Source organism: Bufo gargarizans, chromosome 6, assembly GCF_014858855.1.
Source record: "Bufo gargarizans isolate SCDJY-AF-19 chromosome 6, ASM1485885v1, whole genome shotgun sequence".
Lineage (NCBI taxonomy): Eukaryota > Metazoa > Chordata > Amphibia > Anura > Bufonidae > Bufo > Bufo gargarizans.
The window spans coordinates 54,352,774-54,374,543 of record NC_058085.1 but is presented as its reverse complement, the minus strand read 5'-3'; the positions used below and the strand labels follow the sequence as shown (position 1 = coordinate 54,374,543).

Below are 21,770 nucleotides of genomic sequence, written 5' to 3'. Positions count from 1 at the left end.
ACTTTTTTCTCAATGGTCTGTGGAATTCTCTCTCTCTGTTCCTTAAGTAAATGTAAAGGGTATCCTCTATCCTCATGTAATTTAGTCTAATTTCCCATTATTCAGGATCCCCCACAATGCGTCTCACTCGTTGATATTGTGAATATGGTAATGCCCTTTTTGTGTTGGTAGGATGATTACTAGTATAAAATAGTATGCCGTTTCGGTCAGTGTCTTTTATATATAGATCAGTCACGATCCTATTATTCGTACTTTTAAATCACCCACGTATCAAGGAAGGAGATCTGACATCTATTGAAATGTAAAGTGAACTGAAGCTCGGGCCACACTGAATTACCGAACTCAGAAAAACGCAATAGGGTCGGAATGTCACACCGCCCTACGCAGAACACGTCATCGATAAATAGACGCCAAAAAATACAGTACTATATATACAGTGGATTTGAATAAATGAAATAGTGTTCAAAGCATGCTATATAACAATTTGCATATGGCGGTGCGAAATTCGACCCCATCGCGGTCCCGCATTGCTGTTGATAGAAAAAATTTCTGCTCCAATACAATAGTTAAAGGTGAAATGAAAAAAAAAAAAAAAAAAATCTTTTTTCCTCCCTTTTGTATGTACTTCCCTCCAGCAAACCTCTCACTGCCTCTAGACCCTTTGTGTGTGTAATAGAAGTATAGAGGCTGCAAACATGGAATGTTGCTAAGATGCAATCCGCATCGAGCTGCACCAAGTTAACCTCAGATAGAAAATGTTGGGTGTCCCGCAAATACAACGGTGCTGTTTTGATAAGTGGAGTTAATACCTTATCCAAAAGTATCGCTGGGGGAGAGAGAATAGAATCGGTAGCCGCCAATTATGGGGCGGCCTGGTGGAGGAGTCATAGATTTGTGGATCTTAGGCAAAGTGTAAAACACTAGTATAATCGGGTGTTCATTAATTAAAAACTCGCCCAGCTTAGCGTCTATCGTTCGACTCTCTATATCGTTCGACAACATTTAATCTGACTACAAAACACTGTATGTAACCCCGCTTTGCAGTTGATCCATAATCTCTGAGACATATTGTGATTTATCAAGAATCACTAATGCACCCCCCTTATCAGCAGGTTTGAATATATGGGACTTGTCTTCCACCAACTGGGACAGGGCATTTCTCTCATCTTTCGGAATATTGTGTTTGAATCTCCCAAGCAGTGTAGCCAAGTCCCGCTGTACTACATTGACAAATGTTTCAACAGGATGATGTATTTTCAGAGGTACAAACTTGCTTTATTCTCAGATCAAATTGTCTCAAGGTGAGGATATCACCTTGTCTATGTGTTACAATACTTGTTTGGATTGTGTGTCTACACCTGTTTTTTAGGAGGTGTGTCTTATGACATCACAATCATGTGATGCGCACACCTTGATGAGGGGTTTGTAATGTGTGTATTGCTGTTTGATAAAGACACCTGCGAGTATCGAAACGCGTCACAGGATTATGTTCTTGTTCCAATTTCGTGGGATGCCAATCCTCGGACGCGAGCACCACAAATTATTTACCTGCAGTGCCGACCTATTGGACTTACTACAATATATGATGACGCCACTGGCCTAGGCACTGCGAATAGCGGATCGGCCCAGGACCCCTGCCAATCTGATATTGGCTGTCTAGCCTGGCATTTTCTAGTCCTAAAGTGAAACCTATGGGAAAAGCATCCTTCCATCAGAAAAGGAGTATTTTTTTAAACTCAATATTCATAGAAAACCCATTTTTTGTTCTTTCATTTCAGCAGTACTACACTATTGAAAATTACATATAAAATACTGTCCTTCTGCGGCAGTCAACACAATTGATATAACCTCCTATATAGAGGGGGAACCAACTGTCAGTTTACTGCTGCTGTGATGGGAATATTTTATCTGTAGGATAATCCTCATGATAACAGTATGACAGCTCTATTGTGGTCTTGATAGGCCTAGATACAGATGCCCACAGAAGAGTATTACATTGATTTGTCACTACAGGGGACGCTCTCTCTGGACACAGTGATGGTCTGACAGAACATTAAATCTCTGCCGTGTTTAAAAGTCCAAACAAAGAGATAGATATATATATATATATATCTCGAGAGAGAGAGAGAGAGAGAGAAAACCATCCACCTGTTTTGTAAAAAAAGATAAATAAATAGAATATGTACATCTAGGTTGTAATGTGTGATGGAAAATGTGACAGGAGTGTCCCTTTAAAGAGCATAAAGGTCACAAGAATGCCACATGCTTTGTGTGTAGTGTGTTTTAAAACACTCCAAAATACTGTATGTGAATCTAGCCAACTTTTTTAAAAGAGCATAGAAGGTAGCCCATAAATTAAGCCTTAAGGGGTCACCAAGTTCTCAATAAACTTTCAGTACATCTTAGAGACATAAAAAGTTTAGATCGTTGGAGGTCTGAATGCCGAGTCCCCCACAATCTCGAGAACAAGGAGAGAGAAGCGATCGCATATCGTGCTCTCTCTTCACTGCAAGAGAAGTTCAATAGAAATCTATGGGCCCATCTCATTCTGACTCCTGCAGTGAGGAGCAATATATGTGAGCTCTCCTCGCTCTAGCGACTCGCAGGGGTCTCAGCGCTCAGACCCCTACCGATCCCAACTTTTTATATATGTCTCCATAACATAAGAATTCTCAGTGACCCTTTAAAAGGTTTGTGTCATCTCTAACATTAGTGGCATATCGCTAGGATATGCCACCAATATCAGATAGCTGCGGGTCCCAGATTTTATAGCCAGGTAATTACTCCGACAACAATATAAAATACATATTACATAAGATATAATATAAAATACTAAACTGTAGGCGCCGGCAGCACAGTTCTGGGCCCTTTGGCTACCTGCAAGCTGCCTGTGCAATGGGTGGCCTCCCCCTTGGGCCCTCTAAGTCGCGTGTCCCAGGTGTAGGAAATGCCGAGTGGTATGTCTTTTTGTGTGTCAGTGTTCCTACATGGATACCGCTGGGCCCCAGGGTTTGGCTCCGAACAATAAATAGGGGGAATTATTGAGAGATAAAAGAATAACTGGAGTCCAGATCTTGAGATGAAGTTCAATGGCAGCTTTACTTTTAATAAACGTTCTCCAAAACAGTTTACAGGCTTTGTCTTGGTTCCAGCAGACTTTAGCATGAAATTGGCAGGCAAACTTAACTCTTCTATAACTGTTTCTCTCTGGCTCTGCTGTACTGACAGACTGGCTGTAACTCAACTTCTTCTGTATGTTGCACTTCACTTTGTAGTCTGGCTCTAGGTTATGCCAGGGAACTTTCCTCCTGGCTCCTGAGGGTATAAGCTTTGGCCTCCATGGCCAGCAGAGCTTAGGGTGATCTGGCTGGCGTGGGCACGTCCAGCAGAGACGTGCCCTTGGACACCCTTCCCCTAGCTGGGGGTAAGCTAGACTGCTCCTGAAACTGGTCCCCACCCTTCCTGCAGGGAGTAGGACAAGCCCACTTCTCTCCGGGGGGGGGTTAGAATGGAATGACAAGTTCCATTCGCTCTAAGATAGCTCTGTTGTGTTTGCTGCCACCTGCTGGTGAACCAGGTACATTACATGAACATAACAGTTGCAAACAGATTAGGAATGTACAGTGTGGAGGACCTGGAATAAATGCATAAGATGACATGAGGGTTGACCAATGAAGACAGTAGTAAGGTGCAGAAGTGGTAACACTCTGGGGTGTTGCACCTGGAGCTGCCATCAATTATAGAAAACCTCTCGCTAGAAGCTGCTGCTACCCGCCAATCAGTCTGGACGAGAAGCTGCAGTGTTTTACTTGGCGCTGCCAAAACGTTTAATATAACCCAGATCACTGCTGCCAAGCACATCTCACACATAATACCGTCCTAAGGAATGTTCAAGGAGCTTTTCTTTCACACAGTAACCCGTCACATTGTATACCGAGTCCTGCTTGAGGGGCAGCAGGTTATAGTGCAGGGGAAACTGAGCAGATATGCAGCTTTGTGGGAAACAATCAGATTTAGAGCTGGCCATACACGGTAGATGCAGGTCGGCCAACCATCTAATGTTTATGGTCCCTGACACTGTCACAATACATGCATGCTCAGCCAAATTGAACGGAAAGGGGGGGGGGCCAAAGACGCAGCAACAAACTGCTGCCCTAACCTTTATTTCAATTCTTACTCATTCTTTGCTTAGGATTCCAGGGGGTGGTCCTACTACTGGTTAACCAATTTCACGTCTGTCGAGAGAGACCATATGACCACCCTGCAAATTACACTATAGTAAAAAGCGCTGGCCTCTCTGGTGGCTGGGACTATAGGAGTGCACAAAGGGTGGCTCTTTTCTATAGTGTGCAGGCACGACCACCGCTGCTGGATTAACCATGAAAACGAGCAGTGTATAATGTGATAGAAAAATGAATGAAGCCAGCAATATGGACAATCACAATACATTAGTCAGTGGCTTGTATTAACTTTCTCTACATGATAAATGTCCACAACTACTTTAATGTGCGATTTACTACCCCCCCCCCCCCTTTGTGTCATTTAATCTACCCTATAATGCTCCATCTGTGCTGGAATACAGGGGACCGTTACTGGTATTAGGGTTCAGTGGTGACCACCATGAGCCATTGGGATTTATTTTATAGCCCCAACAACAAATACAATTATTTAAAAAATAAATAAATAAATAAAAAAAAAAAAAAAAAAAAAAAAAGTTGACGTCTGCAAACTACAGATCTGCAAAATATGGATACCGTCCGTGTGCATGCGGCAGTTATCTTATTCCCTTCACTAGCAGAACGGCCCCATAGGTGCCTATCCTGTCCTCCTGTATACAGGGAAACCCTTCACATGCTGGGTATGAGCAGGAGCAAACAAAGGCAGTAGAGGGGGGTCCTTGCTAAATTATTCAAAAGTGAGGGTCTCCTCATGGTGCTCCTTGTCCATCCTTCATCTAATGGATGAGAAGAAAGTAACGATGGTGCCCCATGTATAGTGGTATAGGCAAGAGTGGCAGTTGTACAGGCTACACCAATGGCATATCCGCCCCAGTACATCAGATCTATGGTATGTCAGACGTACTGGAACCCAACATTTCCACTACGTGCAACAAGCGAGTAAAAGTTTTCAGGAAGGATACAAGTGTTTATATTCTACTTGTCCAATACAAACATTATAAAATACACAATACTTCCAGTATCTACGGGCAGCATGCACATGGCATGGCCCGTGCCCAGTATTTATTCATGTGCCAACTCTACAGCCCTATTGCCTATTCTGGCAGAAGCTCTCCAGATTAGATTTTCATAGCTTCCTCTGGGGTCCAAGGAGGGACAGAAGTCTCACCATCCACCTCTTCGGCTAAATGCACACGGAAAGGATTGCGTGCGGTAAATCCGCACCGTAGGTCATGTACCTTGTATTCTATGAGAATTTGAAGTTCTCAATGCACACAATGCAGATTTTGACTGGGATTTTAAAATCCGCAGCATGTCAAATTTACTTTATTTTTCCTGACCAGATTTTCTCCATTCATCCGCATGCAAATCTGCACCAATTGATGCGGATCGACTGCACGGATTTACCTGCAAACACCTGCAGATTTCAGTGCATTCTCCGTACATGAATCCTGAAGGGGGGCATGTACCCTCAACTAGTTTGTATCAGGAATACCACATAGACCCTTAAAAGGGGTTTTCCGGAATTTTCTTATTGATGGCCCATCCTCAGCATAGGTCATCAATATGAGATGGGTGGGGGTCCGACCCTGCACCCCCACCAACCAACTGTGAGGAAGCCATGGTGCTTACCAGTGCTCCGATCAACACTGTGGCCTCCCAGCAGCTTACCAAGCACAACAGTGGCCGTGCTTGGTATCATAGCTCAGCCCAATTCACTTGAATGGGACTGAGCAGGTCCTAGGCCATGTGACTGATGAACGTGATGTCACATTGTATTGCCCCAGAGGTGTATTACCACCTTTTACACTTCCCCACTATCTTCTATGGTTTCTCTAGTGTCATCATATATATTAATTTCCAGGTCCTGTATTGGATTGTGGTGATTAATATCTCCTTGGTGGCCCTATTTCTACTTTTCACTGTGTACTCAATTACCCTTTAATTCCACAGTTTTGTTCCCTCTACTGCCTATTTTTACCTGTGCTTAAAATCAGGTTGCTAGGCAGGGTCCGTCTATGTGTTGAAGGACAGAGGACGCAGAAGCAGGCTGCCTGCAAGGTCAGATTACTGACAGCCAGGGACTGTAAGTGAATGACTAAAGCCAGGTCCTCCCCAGCAGCTGATAACAGTGCCTGGGCTGTGTGCACTTCTCCCTGTCCCTGCGCTTGGCAGATGCTCCCTCACTCAGCAGAGCTGGAGAATGCAGAGTTGGAGCAGCGCAGACCAGGGAAGGGAGATCTGCCATCTGCTCAGTGTATAAAGGAAAGCAACATGTGGTAAGAGGACCCCTTTGTGCTGCAGGAGATTAATGCTTTAGGGGGGAGGGCTCTGGTTACTGACACTTTTGGGGGGCTATTGTTACTGGCTAGTGAGGGCAGGCGGGATTAGCCTCAGGGTTAGGGCAGTGGCCGCCACCTTAACTGAATAGTGAAACTGCAGCTTTATGCAGACTGGTTGCTAAGGGCTGAATCTTATTAAATATGGGGTAAGTCAGTCTAATAGTAACTGATTCAGGAATATCATGTTATTAGTAACTACATATATAAAAATTGAAATTAGGGTGTGACAGTTATCCTTTAAGTTCAAGTGTAACATACCTGGTTCACCAGCAGAGCTACCTTTCCTAGAATGAAACTTTTTTTTTTTTTTGCCCCATTCTAGCCCTCTCTAGAGAGGAAGGAGTTTAGTTAGTGAAAGTCAGTCTAGCTTACCCCCTTAGGGAGGAAGCAGGCCCTCATCCCTGCTGGACGGGCCCTGCCAAAGTCAGTTCAGAGTGCCCCTCTTAGGGCAGGGATCAGAAACCTCCGGCACTCCAGCTGTTCTGAAACTACAACTCCCAGAATCCTCCTTTCACTTCTATGGGAGTTACAAGAATAGCCGAGTCAGTGTGCATGCTGGGAGTTGTAGTTTCACAGCAGCTGGAGTGCCGAAGGTTGCTGATCCCTGTCCTAGGGGAAGGCGGTGTTCCAGCCAGCAGTGCGCCATCAGCTCTGCTGGATCAGGAGACCAAAGCAAAAGAGCCAAGAGGAGAAGTTCCCTGGAAAGGAAAGGATTCCTATTTAAGTCTGTTAGCATAGCAGAGCCAGAGAGTAACAGATGTAGGAGAGCCAAGTGTGTTTGCCTGCCAGAATTTATGTCAAGATAAAGTTGGAAGATTGTTTCCTGATGAAAGTTTATTAAAGTAAAGCTGTTATCAACTACAATATAAGGTCATCATCCCCTTCATCAAACTACCCCTTGATTTGCTTCGCATGACCATGCCTGGGATTCCAGGGTATCCAGGTAGGAGCACCATGACATGTGCACAGCCACATCTAAAAGGGACATTTTAGGCCGCCCTACACCACTCTGGCATTCCCACACTGGGTACCACCATATCACTAAAACCCTGTGCCCTTGTTGCTGCAATGCAACTGGTGTCACGACAAACACTTATAACATCCTAAAGGGATCCCATGGACGTTCCCTCCCGTGTGTTCCAACATGACAGCGGATCACAGGAGCTGAGGACAGGCCATCAATATGAAAATCCTAGAGAACCCCTTTACCGATTCCCCTCAACCATCCCAGGAAAGAATGGTCTTCTTACGACTCATGAAGCAACCTTGTTTCTCTTGGAAGCACCAAGAAGATATGGGGTACTTCTAATCAGGCATGTAACAAGGACCCATGAGCCCCACAGCACCATAACCCCTTTGGTAGCACAAATATGAGACTCTTATGATTATGTGGGTTTTCGTAAAGATTTTTTTTTTTTTTTTTTTTTTTTTATATTGATGACCTATCCTCAGGATAGGTCATCAATATCAGATTGGTGGGGGTCCAACTCCCACGATCAGCTGTTAAAAGAGGTTGGGCGCTCAAGAAACAGTGCTGCCTCTTCCTAGACCATGTGATATCGCCATACATCGGTCACATGGCCTAGTTGCAGCTCAGTCTCATTGAAGTGAATGGAGCTGAGCTGCAATACCAAGCACAGCCACTATACAATGTACGGCGCTGTGCTTGGAAAGTGCTCTCCAGACCTGAGAGGAGCATGCCAGCTCCCTGAAACAGCTGATCGGAGGGGGTGTCGGGACTCGGACCCCAGCTGATCTGATAATGATGAGCTAGCCGGAGGATAGTTCATAATTATTTCACGGATGACCCCTTTAATGAGCCTGGTGATGTCACAATGGTGGGATAATGTGCACAGTGACGTCACAGTACAGCAATAGGGCTCACAGTAATATCACAATAGTATGAAAATATGCACAGTGATGTACGGAAATATCAGTGATGTCACAGCACAAACATAATGCAAAAATGTATGCACTCTTCCATCTACTAACCGTACATATGTCTTAGTGGAGATGGGTCCCCTTAGTTACTGGGGCCCCATAGCAGCTGCCACCTTGGTAGTTACGCCCATGCTATTAATGCAGACCGGCTTGTTTAGGCCTTACTTATATACTATGGTTTCACAACAGTGAAGCAGACCTGTCAAGCTATGTAATGTTTGCACTGTACACCCATAGGTGGGGTATGGCTGGCAATAGGGATGGAACTCAACATTCTATTCCTCCCCTCCTGGTGGGAGTGGGCTGGTCCTACTTCCTGTCAAGAGAGGGCAGAGCTAGACTAGCAAGTGAGAGAGCACAACCAACTGTTTCTGCTCCATAGGGCTCAGGGACTAGAGATTCAGATCGGTCTGTGATAGGGCTGCCGCTAGCGACTATTTTTGTAATTGAGTATTCTACCGATTTATCAAGTACTCTAATAACAAAACAAAAACAACTAATTAAAAGAACGTTTTCCTTTCTAAAAACTCAGCTGCCCCCCTCCCCAGTGCCATCAGCTATATAAAATACTTACCTCTCCTGTAGGGGCGCCAAGTCACAGCTCATACAGCGTCAGTTCATAGTGCAAGTGCGCATTATGTCCTGACGATAGGTACCGGGGGGGACCGGCAAGGGACCACGGAACGTAACAGCAAGCGCTTCACTCACGTTCCGTGGTCACATGACAAACAAATCAAGGATTTTTTTGTGTCAAGTTACTCGATTCAATTGAGTAATCGTTTCATCCCTAGTCTGTGAGGAACACTACTCCAGGAAGACTGCAAGGTCCAAGGGTACATATATTCTTCAAAGCTACAGCATTTACAGTTACCACAGTGATCAGCAGCCGTAGCTATACAAACCCTGCTGCAAATGAGGGGAAATGTGTTAAGACACCCATCACCATAGTTCATTTCAGGCAAACTCTAAAAGCTTAGATTACAAATTGGACACCTACACCCACAAGTGCCAGCTTTCAGCCGTTAGCCAGTTCAGGAGAGAGACATCAGCATACCAGAGGTGCAGTTTTTAGCTACTTTGCCAGCCACCTTACCTCATTATCTGGGGAGACAAATTGCACTGCTGGATGTACTACAACTCCTATTTTGCACTTTTATTTCTGGCCTGATTCCTTAAACCACCATATCACTGCACTGATCCCCAGGGAGCACACCATGACACATGACCTCATCAGGGCCACTACCATTCCCATCCTGTGCACCGGCTCCTCGGGGTCTCGTTGCAGCAGTGAAAAAGAACATGCTATTTTCTGGGGGCGGCTTATTTCCCTAGAGAATAGGATCAGGCATGTTGAAATTCTTTCCTCCAAACATCTGCTGCCAGGGACAACCCCCATACACAATAGACAGTTGGTTAGTCGTGCAAAAATCCGTAAGCTCGGCAACATTAATGTATTGTGTATGGCCACAAATGCAGAAAAGCCTTTGACTTGTTTCTACAGGCTGCACCTGTTTGCGACATTATATATGACATTCATATATAGTCTGATTCACTACTAGTTATATCACATATTGTGTAATAAAAAAAATATAATAATACATATATTCCAAACGGAAACTAAAACCTGGCCTAAACAGTGTGTGTCCAGCCTAAGGCCCGGTGCCTGCACTTCATATTCGTTACAGAATATCCTCCCTGGTTTGTGTTCGCCCAGCATCAGTCAGACGCCTGATAATTGTCCCTGGTATCATCTCTTCCCCTTACATCACATCATGCCGGTATTAATAATTCAGTGTTTGGCGCTTTGTCATTCCTGGGTTTTACATCTAATCGGCCATCATTTGTGTCAGGAGACATTTAACCGCGATTCCAAAAAGGAGAGGATTACGGACAAGAGGAGGACGGTGCGCAGGACTTTCTGGCAGTGAACACTGACACCAGACTGGTTTTACAGAAAGCAGACGGTGACTTCCAGTAAACAGATATTCATGGGATTGGCCTCAGGATAGTGGGGGTGCTGAATTTTGCACCCCCACCAATCTGCAATTGATTACCTATCCTGATGATAGGCAAACAAAAAGTACCAGAAAAACCTGTAGGACAGGACATTTATTTCCCCCCCAATCTGAATTTTCTCACCATTAAGGACACTGAAAGGGACCATCAGAAAATGAAATATTGTTTAGATAACGATTTTGCGTTAAACATTTAGGGGAAGATTTATCAAACTGGTGTAAAGTAGAACTGGCTTAGTTACCCATAGCAACCAATCAGATTCCACCTTTCATATTCCAAAGGAGTGCTGAAAAATGAAAGGTAGAATCTGATTGGTTGCTATAGGTAACTAAGCCAGTTCTACTTTACACCACTTTGATAAATCTCTCCCTCTGAGCACAGACTGAGGTTACCCATGGCCTCAGATATATTAGTTTTGATAAATCTCCCCTATATCTGAGGCCATGGGTAACCTCGGTCTGTGCTCAGAGGGGGAGATTTATCAAAGTGGTGTAAAGTAGAACTGGCTTAGTTACCCATAGCAACCAATCAGATTCTACCTTTTATTTTTCACAGCTCCTCTGGAAAATAAAAGGTGGAATCTAATTGGTTGCTATGGGCAATTAGGGGCTCTTTCACACTTGCGTTCTTTTCTTCCGGCATAGAGTTCAGTCGTCGGGGCTCTATGCCGGAAGAATCCTGATCAGGATTATCCCCATGCATTCTGAATGGAGAGAAATCCGTTCAGGATGCATCAGGATGTCTTCAGTTCCGGAACAGAACGTTTTTTCGGCCGGAGAAAATACAGCAGCATGCTGCGCTTTTTGCTCCGGCCAAAAAAACTGAAGACTTGCCGCAAGGCCGGATCCGGAATGAATGCCCATTGAAAGGCATCGATCCGGCCTTAAGCTAAACGTCGTTTCGGCGCATTGCCGGATACGACGTTTAGCTTTTTTAGAGTGGTTACCATGGCTGCCGGGACGCTAAAGTCCTGGCAGCCATGGTGAAGTGTAGTGGGGAGCGGGGAGCAGCATACTTACCGTCCGTGCGGCTCCCGGGGCGCTCCAGAGTGACGTCAGAGCGCCCCAGGCGCATGGATGACGTGATCGCATGGCATGTCATCCATGCGCATGGGGCGCTCTGACGTCATTCTGGAGCGCCCCGGGAGCCGCACGGATGGTAAGTATACCGCTCCCCACTACTACTATGGCAACCAGGACTTTAATAGCGTCCTGGCTGCCATAGTAACACTGAAAGCATTTTGAAGACGGATCCGTCTTCAAATCCTTTCAGTACACTTGCATTTTTCCGAATCCGGCGTGTAATTCCGGCAAGTGGAGTACACGCCGGATCCAGACAACGCAAGTGTGAAAGAGGCCTAAGCCAGTTCTACTTTACACTAGTTTGATAAATTTCCCCCATTATTTTTAAAACATAATAATAATAATAATAATAATAATAATAATAATAATAATAATAATAATAGAAAACTATTTTCTATTGGGGTTTTTTTGGGCTGTTTTTCATTTTGGCAGTATTATAACTGAGAATATAATAGAAAATATTGTCCCTCTGTAGCAGTCAGCATATGACTGGTATACAGATAAGTGACCTACTGTTAGTTTACTGCTGCTGTGAGGGGGAGGTGCTATCTGCTAGTATAATAGTAAATGTAGAATTGGGATAACGGTATGACAGCTCTACTGTCCTCTTGAGAGGCCTAGAAACAGGTGCCCACAGAAGAGCCATACACACATCCAGACAAGGACCCAAAGTTGGAGCCATTACAGGCAGCCTTGTAGTACAGAGTAGAAAGTAGCCGATTCTAATAAATATGATGGTGCCTTAAAGGGGTTTTATAACTTGACATAGAAAGGGTGCAAGTAGTGATTCTAATACACAGTGGAGGGGGGTCATCCAAAGGGGAAATGGAGCAGTTACCCATAGCAACCAATCAGATTCCACCTTTCATTTTTCACAGCTACTTTGCAAAATGAGAGGTGGAATCTGATTGGTTGCTATGGGCAACTAAGCCAGTTCTACTTTACACCAGTTTGATAAATCTCCCTCTTTGTTTTTAGAAATTTTTGGTGTTTTTCCTTTTCTTTTCATTTTCCACCAGCTTAGGCCTCATTCACATGACTGTTTTCGGTCCACATCCGCAAAAACTCTGTGGTGCGTCATTCTAGTCTTACCATAACCATGCACACATATGGATCGGAGCTGCAGACGTCTGGCTCTGGGATAGTTCCCAAATTTCCATACTTCACATATGTTGGACCCACTCACCCCACCTGCTATTCTTAACCCACGTTCTCACTGGCCCTCCAGGAATGTTCCCTGTCCGCAGCCGGGGTGACTTCTGGGTCGTGGAGGGTGCCCTTTCAGTGACATTTACACCTCAGGAGATCTCATTCTCGCACGTACACCAGAAATAACCTGAACCCTGTACCGCCAGCAGCTGCCCTATTTTTGGGTGCTTGCTCTTTAGGCTGGAGGTCTGCCTGGCTCTTTGTAATATTCACACTTTATGTTGCGGCTGATCAGTCCGTGCAGCGTCTGCCAAGACACAGCTTCAAAGTACGGCCACGCGTGGCTCAACTGCGTGCAGAAAATCGGCGCCATTTTACACCAGCAGCAGAAAAGTGTCAAAAATCTGCAGTGGTCATTGACCTGCGGTGGGGGATCTTAAATCCACGGCACGCCAATTTATGATGTGGAAACTGAGTGGTTGCGCGGCCGTACACTACAGGTCATGTCCACTCATTTCCGCCAACGGCTGCACAAGATATTGGCGAGTGTGGCCTGCATCATACGGTCACACCCACTTCAAGGATGGAAACTGGGCCCCCCCCCCCCCCCCCCCCGAAGTGAAGGAGAACACTCTTCCATTCAGGGTTATGGGCCTGCCAGAAAAAGCCATGCCAGCGCTCGGCTATTTACGGACCACTCATAATGGTGAAATGGTGGGTGGCCGAGCTTGCGCAGTGCATTCTCCTTCACTTCGGGGAGGATGTTCTGGAGATAGGAGCCGGTATCAGAGCTTTAAAGAGGACCTGTCCCCTCTCCTGATATGTCTGTTTTAGCAACCACTTTCCTTCTCCATATAATAACAATTATGGAACATCTAGTCTTAGGACTCTAAACTGGGTCATTCCTCTATTATTCCTACTAGATGTTTATAGGTGAATTGCTAGCAGTTTGCAATGAAGGTCCAGATGAGTTTTACCAGTTAGCAGCACTGATTGGATAATGCAGGGACACCCCAAAAAATAAACAAATATAAAAAAATAAAAAAAAGTAACACCCGTCTGGACCTTCACTGGAAACTGCTAGCAATTCATTTATAAATTCGAGCAGGAATAATAGAAGAACTGCCCAACATGTTGTCATAAGAATAGATGCTCCAGAATGGTTATTACATGGGAAGCGCAAGTGGGTGGGGGGTGTCCTCTATAAATTTGCCTGATTATATAGTGATGTAGGAGAGGGAAGGACGGATCACAGCAGGATAGATCTGTCTCTCCGGTCTATAGGAAAGCTGGGTGGCACCCATAATGGGAGAGATAGTTAATACAGCAATGCACTAACACTCAATAGTGATGCGCTGAGATTCAGATCTCAATTTAATTATATTTAAACCCTTAAAGCAACCGCCATGTATTAATCCTCTCCACAGCAGTCGCCGCCCGGGGAGATGAGAGGAAGATAACGGCGCAGGACAACAGATGTCTTCTCCATGGCAGCTGCTAATAAGTTTTATGCAAATGGTCAGACCTGCATCAGCTTGTGGCCACCTGTTTGGTTGGGGGAGGGGCGACGGCTGGGGGGGGATCTGCGGAGGACCATTCATCCGTAGGGGAAAGATCAGGCCTTGGACAATTGTATCTGAAGAAGATCAATTACTTATATAGCAGGGGGTTTAAAAAAAAAAAAAAAAAAAAAAAAAAAAAAAACACCCCACACAACAACAACCTGAAGTAAAAAAGCTAGCAAAAAACTATTTTACAACATGTTATGTAAAAGAAAAAAAAAAAAAAAAAACGCACACCAACACACACAACAAACTGCACTTATTATGTATCCAGACGACCTAAATAACCCGTACAACTCATAGAACAGGTTATTCAGTGTGAAATATGTACAATATAAACAATAAAGTGAAAAAAAAAGCAGTGTCAAAAAAAATCACTTTTTCTAGATATTACAAAAGTAGTTCATCTGAGCACTAAGTTCTCTTGCCTAACACTGGGCCTTAGAAAGCCATGACGATGGAAAAACTAAAAAAAAGTTATGGCTGCCTAAACATGGAGGCACAAACTAAAAACACAGCAGGTGACTACGGGGTTCACATTATTAATCAGTCGCCACCATGACAGAGATCACAGGCAATCCGCAGCAGTGGTGCGTACATACTGAGGGCGCCCCGTACATGGTGCGGTCCACCTGTACTGCAGGTAGAGCCAGGCGGCAATCCGCACAGTGATGTGAACGGCGTCCTATACGATGATCCGTTCCTAACACTGGAGGGAACGCCCCCCCTCACAGAGACCACTTTAGACCAGCTGATCCAACCAAACATTGAGCCGACTGGTTAAGCGGAGCCCGATGGAGTCCCCCCCACCCCAAGACATGACCGTACGCCAATCATTCATTCGTTATTTAAAAGGGCTAAAATAATTCATATGTGCAAATAGAGTCCATCTACCCCCCATAGAGCCCTATAAGACCAGCCGCTCCTATGGACACTGGTGATGTCATATGGAGCTCCGCTGCAATGAAAGAGTTAACGGCGTCAGTCAGCCGGCCGGCAGTACCTGGTGCAGAAGGCGCCGCTCGTCTCCCCGCTGCTCCGCCGCCTCTGGGAGCTTTAACTCCGCACGTCCTCCCGTGACGTCACCGCCTGTCACCTACACCGGAGGCTGAAGGTCACTGATGATGTGAGCATCTCCCGGCCGGTGGGATATGGAGCATCCCCCCTCCCCCACATTAAGGGGGAGGGGAGGATTACGAGCTGCCCCCACCCTGTGCTGCTGATGAGGATGGGTGTGCGTGATGTGGACCATGCACTGGACAGTGGACAGGTCTCTAAGGGGCTCCAGAACTATTGATCAAAGCACAATGACAACCCCATGGCAGGCACTTAGGAATAATAGAAGCTCCAATGCCTTACTGTTTTCAGGATCTCTGCTTGCTGTCAGTTAGGACATCCGTTATGTAGGTGTATCTTCAGTAGAATCGCTTCAGCGCCGCAGGTGTATCTCAGCTGTGGGCTCAGACTACGTTCACACCTTCAGGATTTTTGATGCAGTTTTTTTTTTTAAAGAGTGGATTAAAAAAAATTAGAAAGTAGTGACATTCATGTGTTTTCTATGATTACTTGGCTAAAAAATTGAAAAAGTTTAATAAAAACTATTGTCCTTTATACTTTCTCTTTTTTAGGATCCACTCATCATTTTTGGCTTAAAAAAAAAAAAAAAAAAGCGGAATGTCTGGCCGTCCCCTTAGGCTACCTGCACACATTGCAGATTTGCGTCCGTTTTTTTTCTCCAAGCGTAGTACAGTACCAGCGAAGTGAATGAGATCTGCCGAATCTCATGTACACATTGTGCAATGGACCTGCTGTGTGGATTCCCAAATCCTCAGCGCGTCAATTAGGGCTCATGCACACGACCGCATGTATTCTGCAGTCTGCAAAACACCGATCCAACGCCTGTCCCTGTCTGAAAAACGGACATGTTCTGTTTTTTTTGGAGGAACAGACATATGGACACAGAACGCACACGTAGTCATTTCAGTTTTTTTTTTTTTTTGTGGCCCCTTTAAAATGATTGGTTCCGCATACGAGACGCCAAAAAACCCCCGGAATATACACGGACAAAAAATCCACCTCAGGCTAGGGGGGATAGCTATACTGGAGTGGGGTGGAATGGAAGGCCCCTCTACCAATCCTACCTATCATAAAAGAAATCCAGCCTATAAATAAAGTCAGAATAAACCAGTTCCAGAAAATTATACTTTCCTGAAACTATACAGCCTTTTGGATTCCTTTTATCTCATCTCATCCCATCTGAGCAATCAGGGCAATATATTAACCTCCTCCAGTACTTTACCAAAGACACTGTTACAATAGATAGTAAATGCTTGTGCTGGGGTGGCCCTTTAATACAAAATATAATGCCATTTTGTAGAACTTTTCATTTGTAATGTATTTATTGCAGTACTGTAAGGCCAAGTCAACACTTCAGTTATTTCCATCAGTTACAAAACCAGTAGTGAAGCCTCCTCAGATATAAGGTATAATGGAAAGATCTGTTCTGTGGTTTTGACCCATTTAGGAGCAGGAGAACGGAAAGGACAGAGAAGGCACATAGCGGAGCCAAACGGAGCCTAAGGACCCCATAGACTATAATGGGGTCCGTTATGTTTCCACTCAGAAGATGATTTTGAACTGGAGACAAAAGTCCTGCATGCACAACTTTTGTCTCTGCTCCAAAATCATCTTCCGAGCGGAAACATAATGGACCCCATAATGTGTCATATGAGCAATAACTTTAACTATAATTGATTAACTTTAAATTCACTTATCTAAAAATAAATACCAACTAAATTGTGGTGCAAAATGGCCGTGGTCATTAAGGGTTACATAATACAATAATAATAAAAATAATAATAAAAATAATAATAAAAACCATGAATAATAAAAACCCCCCCTCTAACTCAGGACCACAACTTCTTTAAGGGAGGGCGGGTGGGACTACGTCTTCTTCTTCCAGGCTCCACGGCGCACAAGCTCCGTACCTGCTGAGACAGTCTATAAATACTTGAATTTCCCGCCACTGGAACTCTGCTCTCCAATCAAATGCTGGCAGAATTCAGGTGCCTCAGCAACAGGTAAGTAACCAGGAACCAATCAGAATCATTTATTTAATCACCTCAGAATACTGTCAAATAGCTGAAAAAAAGAATACAAGTCAAGGGAAAAAAAGGGGGGAATAAAAGCACTACCACTCCCATTATGCTCAATGACACCATGGTGGGGCCTCCGTGCCCACTATCATTATAGTCTATGGGATCCTTAGGCTCTGTTTGGGTCAGTTATGTGCCTTCTCCGTCATTTCCGTTCTCTTGCTCCTAAACGAAGCAGGAAAACGGAAAGACTGAATGGTGATGTGAACGAAGCCTAAGAATATTCTCATTCAATTGTTAAGAATTACAAATGTAGAGACAGTAATTATCACTGAAAATAATGTGGCAGCGTGTCAAACATAACAGCGCGGGAGGCTGCAGCTGCTGCTGCCTCATGAAGTAAGGGAACTTTCATGCTGTTGTAGAGATGGTTTTGTACATTGCAGTCTTCAGATTGGGTTTTCTGTATTGTGAGGGCAGGACAATCTCCCCAGTTGTGTTTCCAGTCATTTTTGCCATAGTCTTCATTATCTAGGTGTATCTCCACTGTTTTGGTGTTGTCATGAAGTCTATCAAGTCCAGTGGTTTGGTGACCCAGTCTTTCATTTCTAGTGGTTTGGTGACCCGATCTCTCATGTCCAGTGATATGGAGACCCAGTCTCTCATGTCCAGTGGTTTGGTGACCCAGTCTTTCATTTCTAGTGGTTTGGTGACCCGATCTCTCATGTCCAGTGATATGGAGACCCAGTCTCTCATGTCCAGTGGTTTGGTGACCCAGTCTTTCATTTCTAGTGGTTTGGTGACCCGATCTCTCATGTCCAGTGATATGGAGACCCAGTCTCTCATGTCCAGTTGTTTGGTGACCCAGGCTCTCATGTCCGGTGGTTTGGTGACCCAGCCTTTCATGTCCAGTGGGTTACTGACCCAGTCTCTTATGTTCACTGGTTTGGTGACCCAGTCTCTCATCTCCAGTGGTTTGGTGACCCAGTCTTTCATGTCCAGTGGTTTTGTGACCCAGTCTCTCATGTCCAGTGGTGTGGGGACCCAGTCTCTCATATCCAGTGGTTTGGTGACCCAGTGTCTTATTACAGTGGTTTGATGTCTCATGCCTAGTGGTTTGATGATCCAGTTTCTCATGTCCAGTGGGTTGGTAACTTAGTCTCTCATGCCTATTGGTTTGGTGTCCCAGTTTTAAATGCCCATTTTTTGGGGGACCCGATATGTCATGTTCTATGGTTTGATGATCCAGTACCTCATGTTATTGTTTTGGGAACCCAGTCTCTCATGCCTAGTGGTTTGGTGACACAGTCTGTCATGTCTAGTAGTTTAGTGACCCTAATTTCTCATTTTCATTGTTTTGGTGAACAAGGCTCTCGTGTTCAGTGGTTTCTTGACTCATTTTTCTCATGGGAAAAGTTATGCAAATCGGATATCTTTCCAAAAGGAAAAGAAAGCTAAGCCTCTAATGCCACCAGATGTAAGGTAGCTATTCTATATTTTTGTAACAGGCCTTGAAGTATAACTTTGATAATAGCTAAGCCAGTACCTTATCTGCAGACATCTGTTTAAGGGTGATTGTTCCTTAATCATTGCAGAGCAGAGAGAACTGGCTTAAATGGGTATGTGGTCTTGGTCTTGGATTCTGGGGCACTGTTTCTCCTTATGGACGGCGCCTAGTAGGTGTAAGGAGTCTTATAGGCCAGGCACTGCTCCTAGGCCTTTTAACTAGGATCAAGTATAGTATATGTTCTTAGCAGTAGGTTTGTGAGAGGGACCACTGAAATTAAGTGAATCAACACATGGAGGAGAAAAGCACAGGTGGATGCCAGTGGCTGAAAGATTGCCTTCTGAAGGTGACCTGGGGCCTCCAGATTGAAACTGTGGGCTGAGTTGTTTCTCACATTTGACCACACTCACCTCTCTTTTCCTGGGCCTTCTGGCCAGGCAAGATGAGGAATTTTTATAATTCCCACCAAATGTCTGGGACATAATGGCACACATTCACTTATTTTAAGATATCTACTAATTAGGTTAGTTGTTTTTTTAATCTTCTTTTAAGGTTTTTATATATATTGTAATATCTCAGCTTTTGAACCTTCTGGATAAAAAACAAACCTCTTAAAACTGGTTAGAGCAGTTTAGGTTTATCACAGGTAGTCCATCTGGCCAAACAGCATTAGCATCTCAAAAGAAATAAACAGTTGTTAACTGAAACAAAAGCCACAGTAGTAGTAGTAGTCCAGGAGTCAAGGAGATCATGAAATTGAGGAGATCATCAGCTTGTTAAGGAAGTACTAGACACTCCCAGACACACCAAGTTTAGACAGCCCGATTTTGCAGGCGATTGTCAGGAAGGAAGCGTTCCTTCCCAGCAATCGCCTACTCACTATTACATGCAGCAATCTCATCCACAGCAAGGAGAGGAGCAATCGTTATGCTATCTCTCGCCCTAGTGGTTTGCCGGCGGCAGAACGTGATTACACAGCAAGATCTGCCGCAGGAAAATTATGATTTTTAAGCGTGCTCAAAAATCACAAATACCCAATGAACGTGAAAGAGCCCCCCCACAGAGACTTGGGTGGCTAAAGAGCTGTGATTCGGCCCTAACACAGAGTTCCCAAAAGAACACAACTTTTATTTAGATGCAAGGAACAGAATTATAGTTATTGAAATACAATACACAAAACAATAGTAAATGATACTAACACTTATAGGCCCTGAATTGTAAGTGCGTGTGAACACGACTATAGTCACATTGTAGTTCACTCACAGTTTGGGGTACCAACTCCTTCCCAATAAGGGTGCTGATCTCCAATGGAAGCAACGGTTCTCCAGATGTTATGGCTGATTCAAAGGTTCAGCTGCTGTACTGAGGTTGAGCAGTAAGATGGTGTAGAAGGAAATTTTTGCCTTTACCACGGTACATACCCAGAGAATTAAGCTGATAAAAACAGCTCTATAAACACATTTGGGTTTTCGTCACCAGCAGGAAAGGTTTCTAAATAGGGTAACTCAGGTTCGGCTTCCTCTTTCACTCTAGTCTGTATTTCAGATTCGTGCACATGGATTTTCAGAGATCTTACTGTGCTACTTCTACTCTGTCCTGAAGTACTTTTGAATACTTTTACAGTTCCTCCAGATACTTTATCCAGTAACTGACAGCAGAGGGGTACGAGGCTACCGTGGTCTTTGACTACAGACTGACGCTAGGCAGGGTAAGGGCAAAAATAGATGGCAAAACTAAGACAGCAGCCCAGCAGCTGTGTACCTTTCAAAGCAGGTGTCTCATGGTAATCGCTGGGGCCTGTCTGTCCAGCTGTCACTGATGCAGACCCTCAACTAATGTACCTGACACTGCAAGTCCCTGGTAACCTGTCCCTAAAACGAGTGGCATCGGTGGCAGTCTAAGGCTACTTTCACACTAGCGTTCGTCGGTCCGCTCGTGAGCTCCGTTTGAAGGAGCTCACGAGCGGACCCGAACGCCTCCGTCCAGCCCTGATGCAGTCTGAATGGATGCGGATCCGCTCAGACTGCATCAGTCTGGCGGTGTTCAGCCTCCGCTCCGCTCACCTCCGCACGGCCAGGCGGACAGCTGAACGCTGCTTGCAGTGTTCAGCTGTCCGCCTGGCCGTGCGGAGGCGAGCGGATCCGTTCAGACTTACAATGTAAGTCAATGGGAACGGATCCGCTTGAAGATGACACCATATGGCTCAATCTTCAAGCGGATCCGTCCCCCATTGACTTTACATTGAAAGTCTGAACGGATCCGCTCAGGCATCTTGCGCACTTAGAAATTTTTCTAAGTTATTAATGCAGACGGATCCGTACTGAACGGAGCCTCCGTCTGCATTAATATGATCGGATCCGTTCAGAACGGATCCGATCAAGCGCTAGTGTGAAAGTAGCCTTAATCTGTATCATCGGGTAAACGGCGGCAGTATTAGGGTGGGTTCACATAAATTTTCTATGCCTGTTTGATGTACACATTAGAAAAAAAAGGATACAAAAATGCATCACACCACTTTTTGTATCCTGCACAGTCCGGTAAAAAAAAAAGTATCTTGTGAACGCTCGTTAATGATGAACTGCCCAAGAATCAGCCAGTCTAATACATCCTTTAGGAACTACCTGGAACTTGCTTGAAACCCAACATGAGACACCAATGAGAATTAGCCAAGTGTTTTTATGGTACACTCTATAGCCCAGGACAGGTAGGACAGGAGCAGAAGAGGGAACCACCAGGTGGATGCCAGAAGGAACATCACCCATAATCCAGGCACCCAAGAGACTTTCTGCCACTCACCATTGTGCTTCATCCAGGCTCTATAATACATGAAGGAGAGGTATACTATTTATCTTTGTCCACTATGGACAACGGCTGCAGATAAGGGGTGTGTTACATTGT

The 21,770-nt window shown here is 44.8% G+C and overlaps 1 protein-coding gene across 2 annotated transcripts in view; it reads right to left on the bottom strand.

Annotated features, from left to right (window-relative positions):
• The window catches only part of LOC122940754 (monocarboxylate transporter 4-like), a 52,704-nt gene that overhangs the window by 24,268 nt on the left and 6,666 nt on the right, over nt 1-21,770 (bottom strand). Inside the window, exon 1 of one of the 2 annotated variants that reach the window (XM_044297489.1) lies at nt 15,274-15,428. The exons of the other annotated variant lie outside the window; for it this stretch is intronic. The gene's annotated coding sequence lies outside the window, so the exon portion shown is untranslated. Of the gene's footprint in view, nt 1-15,273; nt 15,429-21,770 lie in introns of those variants that run through there. 2 annotated transcript variants of the gene reach the window in all.